Source organism: Python bivittatus, unplaced genomic scaffold (genome assembly GCF_059951505.1).
Source record: "Python bivittatus isolate LINGU-HERP-01145 unplaced genomic scaffold, Pbiv_v1 ctg000980_np1212, whole genome shotgun sequence".
In the NCBI taxonomy this organism is placed as follows: domain Eukaryota; kingdom Metazoa; phylum Chordata; class Lepidosauria; order Squamata; family Pythonidae; genus Python; species Python bivittatus.
In genome coordinates, this window is record NW_028277125.1 from 49,436,521 (window position 1) to 49,451,617 (window position 15,097).

The 15,097-nt window shown below is 40.3% G+C and overlaps 1 protein-coding gene across 3 annotated transcripts in view; it reads right to left on the reverse strand.

Moving 5' to 3' along the window:
• LOC103048882 (VPS10 domain-containing receptor SorCS1) overlaps positions 1–15,097 on the reverse strand; it is a 426,712-nt gene that overhangs the window by 190,557 nt on the left and 221,058 nt on the right. The gene's annotated exons all lie outside the window — the stretch shown is intronic.

The following is a 15,097-nucleotide window of genomic DNA, read 5'->3' on the forward strand; positions in this document are numbered from 1 at the left end:
GAGCAAGGTATATTGAGAAAAAAAATGCAACACGCTCAGTATTTTCTTTTTTTCCCACCCTCCCCAATTAAAAATATCTCAAATGTGAGCCTTAAATTTCAGCAAATGTAAATAAACCAATGCTTATCGTAATTTAGACGAAAATATATTGTAATAATGTTCTTTAAATTGGAAAAATGTAATAGTCCTAATGGAAGACAAGTAGCACAAGGATTTTAAAATAATTCTCTTCAGTCAAATGAGAAACCCTTCCAGATCAGAGCTGCATACATCTGATGTTTCAAAATTAGCGGCTGTATGACGAATGGCTCCCTGACGCTTTGCAAAAAATCTACTGCATAAAGTGATTTTTTGCTCGCAGTGTCCTTCTTTCAACAGATGGGAAATAACGATAGATCCAGTGGGTCTATAAAGTATTATGCTCCAACTGAGTTGTGGAGTCAGTACAGTTCTGCGTAGTTCGTTGATGAAGATTCTCAGTCATCCAGATGGAATTATCTGGAGGTTGAGTCATGGCAACGGGACTTCTTTACTTTTGGTTTGATAGGTTTCGCTGCTTGTCTGAAGTAGCTGCTTGGACAAGCAGGGCAATGTATCACACCAAAAGAAAAGAAGTCCAGTTGCCATGACTCAGCCTCCATATTCTGTGTAGTTTCTGGGCAGTTTCTGGTAAATATAAACAACCACAAAACTGGTGAGCTGTCCATTACTTGGACTTACAGCAGCTCCCACACTATTTCAAAGGATTCTTGTGAGGATAACATGAGAAGACAGAGAACCTTGCCCATCATGGTCCCTTGGAAGAAAGATGGGATAAGAATGCAGGAAACAAACTAGAACTAACTTGAAAAGCCCATCATCCTATAAGTGTCATGTTCCTTTCTTGTTCCAGCCCAGGACAAAACATCTGTGTTGGACCCTGACAGCTGAATCTGAGAAAGAAATTTGTTATTGTACAACCAGAAAGTCAATGATGTGATTTGGAGTTTTTAAACTAATCTCATGTTTCTTTGTTCAAACAAAGGGAGGACAGGCATCTTTTCCATAAACTCAAGGCTGTTTAAAGGCTTCTTCCTCTTCTCTTTCTCCTTTTTCAGATAATGGGATTCTTACACGATCACAAGCATTAGCAAATATACTATGTGAATCCATTTGCTACACTAATAAAATTATGAACTCTGAACTTCAGAACTGTCTCTGAATTACAGAAAATTATCTTCTTATCAATGCATTTCTCACTGTCATATAGTGTAAGTTGCATTCTAAATCTAGATAGATGTGATTATTGGTCTCTAAAAAACCAAACTGATATTACAAGTAGTCTTCGGCTTACAACCATTTCTTTAGTGACTGTTCGAAGTTACGATGGTGCTGAAAAAAGTGACTTATGACTGGTCCTCGTCCTTACAATCCTTGCAGCATCCCCGCAGTCACGTGATCAAAATTCTGGCACTTGGCAACCAGCATGTATTTACAACAGTTGCAGAATCCCAGGGTCATGGGATCACCATTTGCAACTTTCCCAGCTGGCTTCCAACAAGCAAAATCAATGTAGAACTGCAAGATTCACTTAATGACAGCTGCAAAAATTGTTGTAAAATCAGGTGCGGTCACATGATGCCTTGTTTAACAACCGCATCACTTTACGATGAATTTTCCAAACTCTATTGTGGTTATCAGTTGAGGACTACCTGTACTCATATATGTTTGCAAACTGAGCAGACTATTGGTAAAATATAAAAATATAAATGATGTTTCTCCACTGGGAAACTTTGGTACACAAAATCATTTACCTTTTTAGAGGTCACTTCAAGAACTTTTAGCAAAAGCAAACAAGAACCTATTCATCCTATTCCTCCTCTATGATATTGTAATAAGTAGGATTCCAGCAAGAAGAATTTGAACAATTTGAAAGAGCTAGATGACTGCGTACATTAGTAAAATGTTGCTACTTTTATCAGAATGACCCAAACAGCATCAGAGTGCTGTGCTGTAAGTTCCACACCTTTCTGGTGTACGTGCAATATCATGCAGAATGTAGAAAAGGGGTGGAGCAATTAAGCATTGACTGGCAGAAATTGATATTGTTCTCCTGCTTAACTTTGGTTTCCTAGGCCGTATAGTCCAACTACATTTTCCTCCTAAACGTTTTCAGTTTTGGCATTCAACTACAAGTAGCACATCTTCCTTGCATGTTCCATCAATTTCAAACTGAACATAAAACTCATCAATCTTCCCTTCTTCTGCATTGATTTGCTGATGCCTACGATGTCAGTGTATAGTCAACTCCTTTCATCTTCCACTATTTTGAGCTTTCCCATGTGCATGCTTCTTACATTCTATGTTCCCACTGTACATTTGCAGCTTCAAATGTCTGTTCCTGCATGGCAGCATCAGCAGAGGTTCCAAAGATTTTAATTTAGCCACATTATAAGATGATAATTATCCCAAAAGTTCCTCAATAGCATCCAACCTGAGGGGTCCACCACTGGCACTATATCATCAATGATTTTATATTTTCTATCCATGTGGTTTTCTTATTAAGTTGTGGGAGTAGTTTACCACTGCTTTGTCCCATGCAGTATAAAATGATGCTTTTGCTGTGGTCTCTGAAGTGATCATCTGTCTCCAGCATCTTCCTATATCATTGTTGCCCAATATAGGTACTTGCATGCTTTAGCTGGACAGCTGGGATGGCTTTCATGCCTTGGGTAACCCTACTGGGGTTAAATATTCTTGGCCTACACTCCCAATGATGTCCGCTCATCCCTCCCAGGAACAAACCCACACTGAGGCAGCATAGCAAGACTTGGGGGGTGGATGGGGCAGGAGAGTTTCCTTTTAAAAACTATTAAAAGAAAAATGTTAGAAGTGAATGTATGGGAAAGGCCAACCTAAAAGTTGAATTTTTAAAATATGCCAATAAATATATCAGAGCTTGGCATACTGCAGAGGGCATGTCATTTCATAAAACAAGTACCGCTGTAGAGAAGACACTTCTCCAAGTGGCAGCCTATAAATGTATCATATATATTGAAAGCAGTAATTTCCTTAAAGGAGTTACATAATTTCCTATATGAAACTGGTTTATATCAAATTTAATATACTTTACAGATATTTATTCAGGAATAGAACTTGCCACATGTTTTGTGCTGCACTTTCCCCTTTGGGACTGGTGTGCAATTTGGGGGTCTTCTTGGACTGAAGTTCCTGCTTAAGGAGCAGGTGGCAACTATGGGTCAGAAAGGTCTTCACACATATTCATCTAGTGTGCCAATTGCATCAGTACTGGAAGTGGAGGCCCATAGCACAGTCACTCATGCTTTGGTCACTTTGTGTTTGGATTATTACAATGCAGTAGATATAGGGCTGCCCTTAAAAACCACTTCGAAGCTGCAGCTGGTCCAGAATGAAGCTTTGTGAGCTACTTTGGTTATCTATAGGCTTCCAAGTACAATTCAAGGGCTTGTTTTGAAAGAAAGAATCTTGACAGCCTGTCACAGTTTCCCTCTGTCCTTTCTTATACCATGCAGATGACCCCAGAATCAACATGGGGTCATTTTGAGTTTCTTTTTTATGCTTACTTCTTTCCCAGGTGTCAGCCCTTTAAGATAGGCCATTTGGGTGTTATATGGAATAAAAATAGAATCTTAAAAGCCTGACAGAGTTTATCTTTCCCTCCCTCTTATACCAAAGAGTCAAGCCAGGACAATCTTGGTTTCTTCCTCACCTTGTTTTTCTGGCCTAAGGTGATGTTTCTGTAATGGCTGCCACATACAGGTAGTCCTCAGGTTACCATCCTAATTGGGATCAGAATTTCCATCACTAAGTGAAGGAGTCATTAAGCAAAACATCATGTCACCACCCCATTTAGTGATGGAAATTCCACTTAGTCCTGGTTGCGGTCATTAGGCAAGGATCACACTATCATTAGGTGAGGGCCTCATGCTTCTTCTGCCCTGTATGAACTGCCTTTGCTTCAACTCCCTCCACCCACCTATTTCCCCCCACCTCTGCCTTTTTGGTGACCCTGCACTCTGCTGCCTACCCCTGATGCTTCCTGCCACCACCCCCAGCTAACCTTTGCCATCTTCTTACTCCTGCTGCTGGCCAGGGATCCAGGTGCTGGGTGGGGGTGCGGCACTGGGCACACATGGTGAGTGCAGCAGGGTGGCAGAGCCTCATCTGCTGAAGGGAGCTCATCAGGCCCAGCCAGGGAGGAGGCAGTAGGATGGAGCCAGTAGAGGAGGCAGGGTGCTGGTATGGGTGGAAAAGCCCCATCTTCCACTGCTTGGCATGAGAAGTGATAGCTCACAGACCGTGGAGAGCACAGTGGGACAGGATGGGGAGGAGTGGCGGCTCCCTGGGCAAAGATGGCAGCTGTGTGGGAGGCACTGTTCAGGGTGGCGGTGGAACTGGAGGAAGCAGAGGGACGAGGGGTTCCTGGAGATGCAACATGTGCTCTGAAAATCCTGGGAAAACATTTCGGTTCTCTTTTTCATAATTTAGAGTTTAGCTGCTTCTAGCATAGCTGCACAAACTTCATAAGCTAGCTTGTGAAGCTAGACAAACAGACAGTCAGACAGATAGGGGTACACTGGACTTCATGCTTTATGGGAAATAGACCTTTTTTTCTGACATGGAGATTCATATCCATATCATAAAATACACCTAATAAAGTAACTCAGAGAAACTGTTATATCTAGTTTTGACCATGAAAATCAGATAATTATAGACTTTGCTGAGGATATTTTGTTTGCTCCTATAACTCATCTCTCAATATCAGGGATAGAGATTTATATTTTCTCCAAGAACTTTGGATTCACCGTGATGATCAATTCTTTGTTAATAGATAAGCCCTATGCCATTAGCACTATTTATCAACTGACAGCAAATCAATGGCATATCATCCAAGTGAAAGCTTTGTTTTCCTTCAGTGTGAATATCATGACAACAAGAATTCAGTATTGCTGTTCTATATGCCAGTATAATCATTTTAACTAGTAAATATCTTTTGATTTAATTCTGAATTGTCTTAGTATTTAGGAGTTTTTGAGATAATTTTTGAAATGAGTGTGGTCTTTACCTAAATAAGGATAATCTCTGCATTTGCAGCTAAGAAGTTCTCAAATAATAGAGATAGAAAATAACTTATTCTGTAATCTTAAAGACCTGCTGCCCATCATTGTGATTAACGGTATACATCCAAGGACTACATTTGGCCTTTGGGCACTGTACTGCAGACCACAATTTAAAATGCATTCGGTGCCATATGATTCTTCATCAAGTCAGCGATAGGCAACATATGTTCTGTAGGCTGCAAAACAGTGGCATTTGCTCAGATTTTAGACTTACTTTTGGGTGCATTTCTCTCAGTGAGTGGGAAGTCAAATCTAAGATCTTCTGTTTCACTCCCTTTCTATTTCTTTCTCTGTTAAGTAATTTTATTTTTCTTCTTTTAAACTCCCTGAAAGCCCACCAAGACCAAAAAAAAACAAAACAAAACCCTGAAATTTCTCAGTCTAATAATATTGTCTGTTATCCTTACTGCTTCCCACTTTTCTACCTCCATGGGGTTAATACTTGTTGATTCCATATTACTGTTCGCTTGCAAGTATATTGTAAGAAAGATGTACTTTATTTAAAGAAAGAGGCTACACCATCCTGTTTGGTCCAGTGCTGATACTAATTAAAAGTTACATAATAAATGAAGAAAAAAGAACACATTAGGCACAATAATATTACCTAATTCTATGAATTTATAGTAGCTGTCTCCTTCGTTTCCAGTATGGTCTGTGAAGCCTTCAATCAGGGTAGGATACCACTATTTTATAATTTATCAAAGATACGTAAATTAAAAATGCATTCAGTAAAGGAAAATATATTTTAACAATAAAACTAAATATTGTGACATTGCCAGGGCACCTATTTTCAAAAAGAGATACTAAGGCTGTTATGGATGAAATACTTTCCTTCTGTTCCTAAATCTGGGCTCAGTCAAAACAGCATATTATCTTAATGCAGTCTCACTCACATATGCAAAGTTCTATTTAAATGAGGTTTTTAGAGCTCAATAAAGTACATTGTTTAGTTGACTGATCACAGAACTACAAACTGTGATACATTTGAATGACTGAAAAAAGCACTCATTCTCTGTAGGTCTTCTAACTGGATTTTCCATATTCATGAATTAGAAGTATATTCATCTGCCCAGCTTTTCCACTCCACCAATATGTTTTTGTTCCTTCTGGGTAAAAGATACAATTGATATGCTTACTATCTGTGGCTGTTGCAAATCTTGGAGACTTAGTATACATATTTTCCTACACGTATGGAGATGTTTTCAACATAAATCAAAATTCAAGCTTGGAAACTCAGAGTAAATTCATATCTGCAGCTGTTGCCAATTCTGGCTTTTAGGATTTTTCTCCTTCATAAACTCTTTCCTATAAATAGCAGCATACTACTGATTTGCATACCGAAACAGTCCTATTTAAATACACCTTAGTCTCTCCACTCCATTGGGCAAACAAGACAGATGTGACAAAGCATCTGATGAAGTGGTTGAGCAAAACATATGTCACAATAAATTTGTTTGTCTTCTAAGTGCCATGGGACCTGTTTATTTACCCGCTTTGCTACAAAAACTACAGCTCCTTTCTGTAAGGATGTATTTTAAAAATGGCAGTGCAGAAGGGAAAAATACTAATTCTTTCCTAGCATTGCATGCTTTTGTATGGTGCCTTCATGGAACACAAACCATATCCTTTGTCATACTTCTATAGAATGAATGAAAAGAGAAAGAATTCTCAGTTAGATCAACTCATACATTAAGATGAATTCCCAAATCACAGTTGGTCCAACAAATTATTCTGGTCAGAGAGGGAGAATCTGTTGCCCTCCAAAAGTTTCTGAAGAAAATGTCCAGCATCTTTCATCAGTAGCCATGCTGGCTAATTGGGTTGAAAAGCTTAATCCATCAATATCTGAAGGTTACAGGTTTCCCAACCATCATCTAACTTATTCTCAGCTTAACGGTGAGGAGTTGTTGAAATCCTAATACAGCTATTTATGCAATAAAAAGATATCAAAAGGTCTTACCCTGGAATTTAGTTAAGAAAACAAATGTGAAGGTGAAATCTCTTTTATGTGAAGCTTAACCTGGTGAGTACATGACATAGCAATGTAGTTTTCTTGGCAATTAATACAGAAGTGGTCTGCCATTGCCTGCTTCTGAGATTTTTTCCCCCCAACTTTGGATTGTCAGGTGGTCTCCCATCCAAATACTAATCAGATCTGACCCTATTTAGCTATTATCAAGATCAGTCAAATACCACTGGGTGCTGTCCCCTGCTGTGACACTCCAGGGAAAACATCTGCAGATACAAAAAGAACCTTGAACTATCATTTTACAGTTTTAGGAAGGTGGCTCCTGAACAAGCCGAAGATCAGGAAGTTCTGAAGGCAGTGACTCCTGCTCTCTCATTTCCTGGTTATATCATTGCAATCTGCTCTACTTAGGGCTGCTCTTAAAGATGACTCAGAAGCTGTTTGCCCATAGGCTTCTGGAGCCAATTCAAGCTGCTGGTATTGTTTATAAGTCCTTTCAGACCTGCATCCTTGTTACCTTTGGGTCTATCTACTCCAAGTGGATGAACACCCAATTTATTCTAGCCAAGAAGAAATCCTATGGGTACCATATTAGTAGCATCTCCCTCACTCTCAAACATCTTGCCATCTAAGGTCAGGATGTCCTCCTCACCGCTAAAGTTGTTAAAACAATGCTCTTCCACAAAGGTTGCAGAAGTGATTTTTAATAAATGTTTTGTTGATTACTGTTGTTATGTTCTTCAAATTAAAGCTGCCCAGGCTTGTGAATGGCCAGTATACAAATGATTATATGCATGTATGTACATAGGTATGTATAAATAAATACATTTCAAACGACTGTCCTTTCACTGAATTTGCCTTTTTTTCTCCATTGAATGTTTCTTAGGTGGCATACTATATTATGCACTAATCATGCCAGCTTTCCTTTGCCAAGCCACATTTTATTTTGCTTGTGACTTGGAAGCTTTTAGAGTTGACAATTGAATGATTAAATAGAGATGATCTAGGGCTTGGCCATTTCATCTTTCTTTTTTTGGCACCTTTCTGAAGAAATAAGCAATTAGCCATTGAGGAATGAGCAGAATCTGTCAATGGCACAGGAACTCAATCATTTTAACTCTGTTCTATAAAAAGAAAAAAGAAAAGGACTTTTTCCACTAATGGGAGAAAATGGTCCTTGATTGCTATGTGGGAACAATAGGTGTCCAAGTGGGTGGGAGAAACCCATATGAAACAATTATCTCTCCTGATAGTTTGTGAATAGTAAATCACAGGCATGGAACTATAAATGACACAATGGGTGGCACTGGTTTCAGCTTGCAAACCCTTAACTTAATTGGTCCATTGATAAATTAGGTGCTATTTCATTTTCTTTGTCCCATTATGATGTCTATAATCCAACAAGGTTGAGTTTTAGATACCTCTTTGCAAGTGCAAAGAATATCGCCAAGACAAAATATTTCCTTGGGATTCACCATTTAGATGATAAAATGTCTTAATCAGTGTTAAAACAAATAAGTAATAATCCTGCAATTTTGGGGGGAGGGTCTTTGGTATCATGCATAAAAGCTGAGGGAGATTATTCAGTTGCTATACTTTGCTTGCATGCCTACTGCTTTCTGAATGGCTTTTTTCCTTAGATGGCTACTGGTTTCTTGAACAACTTCACAAAATGATGTGGAAAAAGCTTCCACAATTCTTTTCAATTCTGTGCTACATTCCCTGTCTTTAGGAGTGAAATGATTTAATGCCGTGCTCCTCAAAGCAATGATTCATTGCTACTTTCCTAGTCCATGGCACCTGAAGCTTTAAGGTTTGGGCCAAGGATATAGTTCAGTGATAGAACAAAGGCTGCAGGTTCAATCCCCAACATTTCCTATTAAAAATCCCAGAGAGATATTTATGGGCAATGCTAAGTTAGAGCGATTGGTTATTTGTTTCTGCATAAGGAAGCTTCCAACATCTCTTGCCTCTAATTTTTTATGGAAGTAATCAGAATAGCATTCTTTAAAAACTCCATGCAGAGTATTAAAATAAGGAGATAATGTAATTGTATCTATGGAGAAAATCTGCTGAACATACAGTAGTCTGGATTCTGCTTCCTCCTCCACTGATTTTTAATTGTCAATGGAGGACTATGTTTATACCTATTCAACCAGTGTTGGTGTTGACAATTACGAAGTTTAGCAGCTCCATCCTTCACTGACGAATGCAGGCCCAGGAACATTTACTTCCGTAATGATACAATTTAATCCTCTGCAAAGCAGCATCAAATTCTTTCATTTCCTCAGTGTTACCCCTGCACAATGCTCTGCTCTGCATTTTCACGTTTTGGGGAGTCATCTTTCATAAGCAATCCACACACTACGAAATAGAGTTGCCCGAAGCTTCAAATACTGTAAATGATTCAGTTCAATAAAGCTTCACTCTAATCACCCCTTTAAAGTTTATTCACAAGTTTCTCTTACCATACCTGGGCTGCAGAAATCCATACAACCTCTAGATGATAGTAAAGAGTCTGCTCTCATCTAGAGGTTGTATGGAATTCTGAAGTCCAGATATGGTATGTCTATTTTCTTTCCCCTCATTCCATCTCATATTATTTTCATTGCACTAGTTAAATGCATTCATTGAATAAATTTAAAATGAACTGTGGTGGTTCCTCCTCTTAAGCTGGTGTTTGGGTGGTTCAAGATACAAGGTAGCAGCACGGCAGCTCTCCCTTTGCCAGTAATAACAGGCACAACTAGTACTTTGGCAAAGGAAGGCAAATGAGCTTTCTTTTGGGGAAGAGGATATTGTGGAGATAGGGGGAGGGCTCTCAGCAGAAGAAGGGTGTATCATCATCAACCTGTGAGTTCTCTTCTCCCTCAACTGCAACAGTGTGTCAAAGTTGCAAAAGTGTTGTCAAAGCTATGGAGAAGGAGGAAGGATCCACCTTGTTAGCTAACACTGCATGGAATCGCTTCCAGCAAGCAAAAGATGTTCCCTACTTGATTATCTGTAATTACTGTAAAGTATAAAGTATATATAAGCATGTATAAAGCAAGTATAAAAGCCCCTGATTGCTTTGGGTCCCAATTCCAAAAGGATATAGTATTTGTGCTGTTGCATATTCCACAGCCCTTTTTGGGAATGAGTCTGAAGTGTTGCACAGTTGTACTCCCCAATCAGCTAAAGTTAGGATAAAGTCTTGTTAAATGTTTTACTTTTAAAAAAGCCACTCTTCATCCAACCATGTTTTGGCTAAAGTTGCTTCACTTCTTTTAAGAACAGAGAACCATGGCTTCTTCCTCTGACTGTTTCCCTCTGCCAGCTTCCCCTGCCTGCCTGCATCTCGCACAGGGCCTCAATGACTCTGGCTGTGGACTGCAACTGTTCAACGAATGAGTGTTTGTGTCACTTTCTGTTCCTCAGATGCCAACCTCCCAAGTGTGTTGCCAGGCCCACCCAAGCCTGTTCCACCTGGGCATATTATTTCAGCTCTGATAGACTTGGCACTATTTCTCTTTGTGCTGGCCTCTTTCCGCCAACATCCCCCTGGCTGGCTCACAGTGCCATCTGGTCCTCAAATGCCAATCTGCCAAGCTTGTTCCACCTGGTAGCCTACTTCTCTCTATCCCATACTTCCAGACTATTAGAAGTCTGGTACCTATCTGCATTTCTGCAATAGTTTTACTTAGGGGATAAACCCTTTCAGAAAGTTAATACCTTAAATTATGAATACAGAATATTGCCAGCAAGCTACAAGCTTTGGAGTGTAAATTTACATATCTTTGAAACTTGCAAGTCAATGTTCTTCAAAGTTATCCTCATGAGGAGCTGTGTTTGCCACACAAGTAAAAAACGTGCCTAGTGGAGCAATTAAAGAAAGGAAGTGGTCAGAGAGTAGACAAATGCATTTATTGTCTTTAAACTCTTGGGTTTGGAAATTTTGGAAGATGCATCTTCTCAAAGAACCATACAGACTGTCTGACCTACCTGCCCACATGATCCTTAGGGTTCAGCCAGGATTGGACTGGGATATGTTCAAATCTCAAATCCACAAACATTGAATGGACAAGCAGACCAGCCTAAAAATAGGGGTTTTCCTATGTGGATTGGGGTTAGGGTTCTGAATGGGCAGGTTATTTCCAACCCAGGCAATTGATGAGTGTTTGCTAATTGCTAATTGTTTTATTTATTGGTAGACAGAGTCTTTGTTGTCTCTCCAAATGTGCAATGTCAAGCAACATTGCAGAAGGGACCATAGCAAGGTTAATGTTGCTTCAGATTTCATTCACTTTCTGACCTCTCTGTTTATTTATTGTAGCCAGCCAAATGTTACTTTGCTCTCACTGGTGCTAATTGAATGTTACATTTCTATGCTGGTCCTGCCAAGGCAAATGGGACTTCAGCTCAGCTCTCAGCATTCGGAATATGGGCTCAAGGCTAGTTGACCAGTTCAGTACATGCTTATGGGTCAGATATTATTTTTTACATTCTGCATGAATGAGGCAGGCTGAAATCTCTATTTTACAATGAGCCAAGCTAATATTGCCAAGTGATGCTCCAAACATTTAGTGTTTTTAAGAATGGGAGGAAGGCCACGAATGCTACTTGTTTTGTGACAGCCTCTTTATCTGTGCCATATCTGTGTGGCATTGTATCTTACCTCACCACCTTGCTTCTGCTTCTTCTACTAGATAACTACACTACGTATTACCAACAACCCAACTGTGATACATCTGAGTCATAATAGGGCTGAGGGGGCCTTCTCAGGAGGGGCCAAGCTTGCCAAGCAGCTATGGCAGCACTCCTGGCACCTCAAAAAAGTTAGTGATCAGAGACAGAAAACCCATAAGAGCAAGTTCATTTTTCCAAGTCCTACCCCAAAGAAGTTAAGCTTTGCCAATATGCCCTATTCAACTTGGCACCTTCTTCCTGCCTCATAATCTGAAACCCAGTGATCAGAGGCAGCAGAAACCTATGTATCCAGAAGGATAAGGGAAAATCTAAAAGGTTATTTTTAATCACAATTTTGAAAATTTGGATTTTTAAGATGAACTAGGGCACTGTATTGCTTCATCCAACTTCTCTATAGATGCTTTGCAAGACAATATACAATTTGAAGGTTGTCCTTTCCTCATCTCTGATCTCTGCTCTGAAAGAGATATGGGGAAATATTTCAAAATGTTATTTCAGTGAAACACTTGAAGCTACCTGGATGAAATGTGGCAGGATTAATGTCCTCTAAGAATACTGTACATGTTGCTTTAATTCCATTCTGTCAAACAAAGCAAAACAAACAAACTCAGAGCAGTTTCAGATATTTTGAAATTTCACCACTGTAATCTATAATCCTTTTTCAAACTGAATCAGATTGCCCTTGAGTTATCACAAATACAAATCAAATCATGTCTCAGCTGATGTGCAGCATGTCTCAGAGCTGATGTGAAGCAAGGGGATTCACTGGGTGAAGACCTAGGTCTTCACAGCTTTTCTAAACAACAGCAGAGTGGGAGGCATCCTGATCTTTGGGGGAACCTCATTCCAGATGGCAGTGCTGATACAGACAAGACACGTTTTTGGGATCCTGAGAGATGACATTGTTTAATTGAAAGAACCCAGAGCACGCTGACCCTGAAAGATCAAATCAGCCAGGCAGATGTTATGGGAGACAGGCAGTTTCTATGTAACAAGGCCGTATGTCATTTAGGGCTTTATAGGTAACAACCAGCACTCTGAATCACTCCTGGAAGCAAGCTGGCAATTAGTACAGCTCATGAAGTGGAGGCATACCCATTACTGTTCACACCACCACATTCTGGACCAACTGGAGTTTCCGGATGATCTTAAAGGCCAGCCTTATGTAGAGAATGTTGCAGCAGTCAAGCTGTGAGGTGACAAGGGCATAAGTGATTGTCTGAAGAGTCCCCTGATCTAGGAAAAGGTGCAACTGGCACACCAGATGGAGTTGTGCAAAGGCTTTCCTAGCCACAGCTGACCCTGCTTTTCAAGCAGGAGCTGTGAGTCCAGGAAAAAACACAAATTGCATACCAACCTTGAAGGGGGAAGTGCTACCCCACCCAAGGTCAAATATGGAACAGCCCCAGATCTGGATGGCCCAAACACCCACAGCCACTTGGTCTTGGTAGGATTGAGTTGCAGATGGTTCCTTCCCATCCAAACCTGCACAGCCTCCAGGCACTGGGATAGAACTTTGACAGCTTCATTTCAGTCAAAAGGTATCATTGGGTATTATCAGCATACTGATGATACTGAATCTCAAACCAGTACATGACCTAACCTAGCAATTTCATGTAGATGTTGAAAAGGAGGAAGAAACAGTAGAACCCTGCAGCACCCTACACAGGAGGGGTCTAGGAAGTGATCTGTTTCCCTTAACCAACATTGAATGGAACTGTCCCAGAGAAAAGAAGAGTACCACCATAAAACAGTGCCCCAATGCCAAATCCATGAAGCTAGCATAGAAGGTTATTGTGATCGCTGGTATCAAAAGCCACTGAGATATCAAGAAGCATGAAGATGGATGCACCATCACTATCCCAGCTTCACCACAGGTCATTGACAGGTGCAACCAAGGCTGCCTCAGTACCTAATCTCAGCCTGAAACCCTACTGAAATGGCTCTAGATAAACCATTTCCTCCAGGGTTCTCATCAGTTGCACACCGACCACCTTCTCAACAACTTTCCTCCAAAAGGGGAAGCTGGAAGCTTTTTGGTAGTAGTCAAAAACCACTGGATCCAAGAATGGCCTTTTGAGAAAGAGGTGCACCACCACCTCTTCCAAGGCAGGAGATACCACCCCATCCTTCAGAGTGGCTGCACCATGGGCTCGACTCAATCACGTGTCATCTCCCTGGCCACTTTGACGATCCAGGAGTGGCCATGATCCACTAAGTAGGTGGCCAACATGACAGCACAGAGTACCTGGTCCATTGTCACTTGCTCAAAAGCATCCCAATCAAACCCCCAAGCTGTGCCCCAGGCTCACTCTGCCCGGTCAGAGTCCAGGTTTGAGTGAATCTGAGTGACTTTTTCCATCAGATAGCCTGAATAATCTTCACAGTGGCCCAATAGATGTTCCAAGGGGTCCTCCCTACCCAATAGGGACTGGAAAGCTCTTATAAACAGAAAAAGATGCTTCATACTTTGATTTTGCATCATAAATATTTTTTAGCAATTCTTAGAATCCAGCTAATCAGAATGTTAAGCATACATGGGTTTTTATTAACTACAGTATATAGGAATTGTTGGAGACTACAAATCTGGATTGGAATAATTAAGGGTGGTGGCAGAATTTAATCCTTGTCAGTCCCAGTCTAGAGCCAGCCTACTAAATTACTGCATTTCAAAATAAAAGTTGCCAGCCCTGTCATGAGAAGACATGATTTGAATTAGAGACATAATAGTGGCAAGAGATTGAATTCCTGCAATGTGCCTCCAATTCATGGAGACTTTATTCATGGAAGTCATGGGGATCAATGGCTATTAGTTTTGATGGCAGTGTGACTGCCTCTGAAAAATCGTCTAGTGGACGTCGTTGTTGGTCATTGTGAGAACAGACTGCTGAAGTAAATGGGCCAGGGTTCTGATTCAGCGGGGTTCTGCTTATGTTCCAATGCAAATTGGGTGTGGGGAATGGTGATTGCAATTGAGTAATCAAATTTTGGCACATGTGAATGAATTACATGCCTAATACTATATCAAATGATGAAAAAACGTAGCCAGTTCTGTGCAGACTCTAGTTTCCCACTATAGCCACACAACTCAGCAAACACAGCATAACAAAGAAAAAAGAAAAAAAGTAGCACTTATGTAGCAGGAATATATGATCTCTATTTGTGCTATCGAACTGAGTGTTATATCCCATGAAACCTGATTGGCTTTCTAATATTTCTGCCCATGTGATGTACTCAAGATTTCTGAGCTTCCTGGGAATGGAAACTAAAGGGGAAAACCAATATGACAAGCACATTCTTA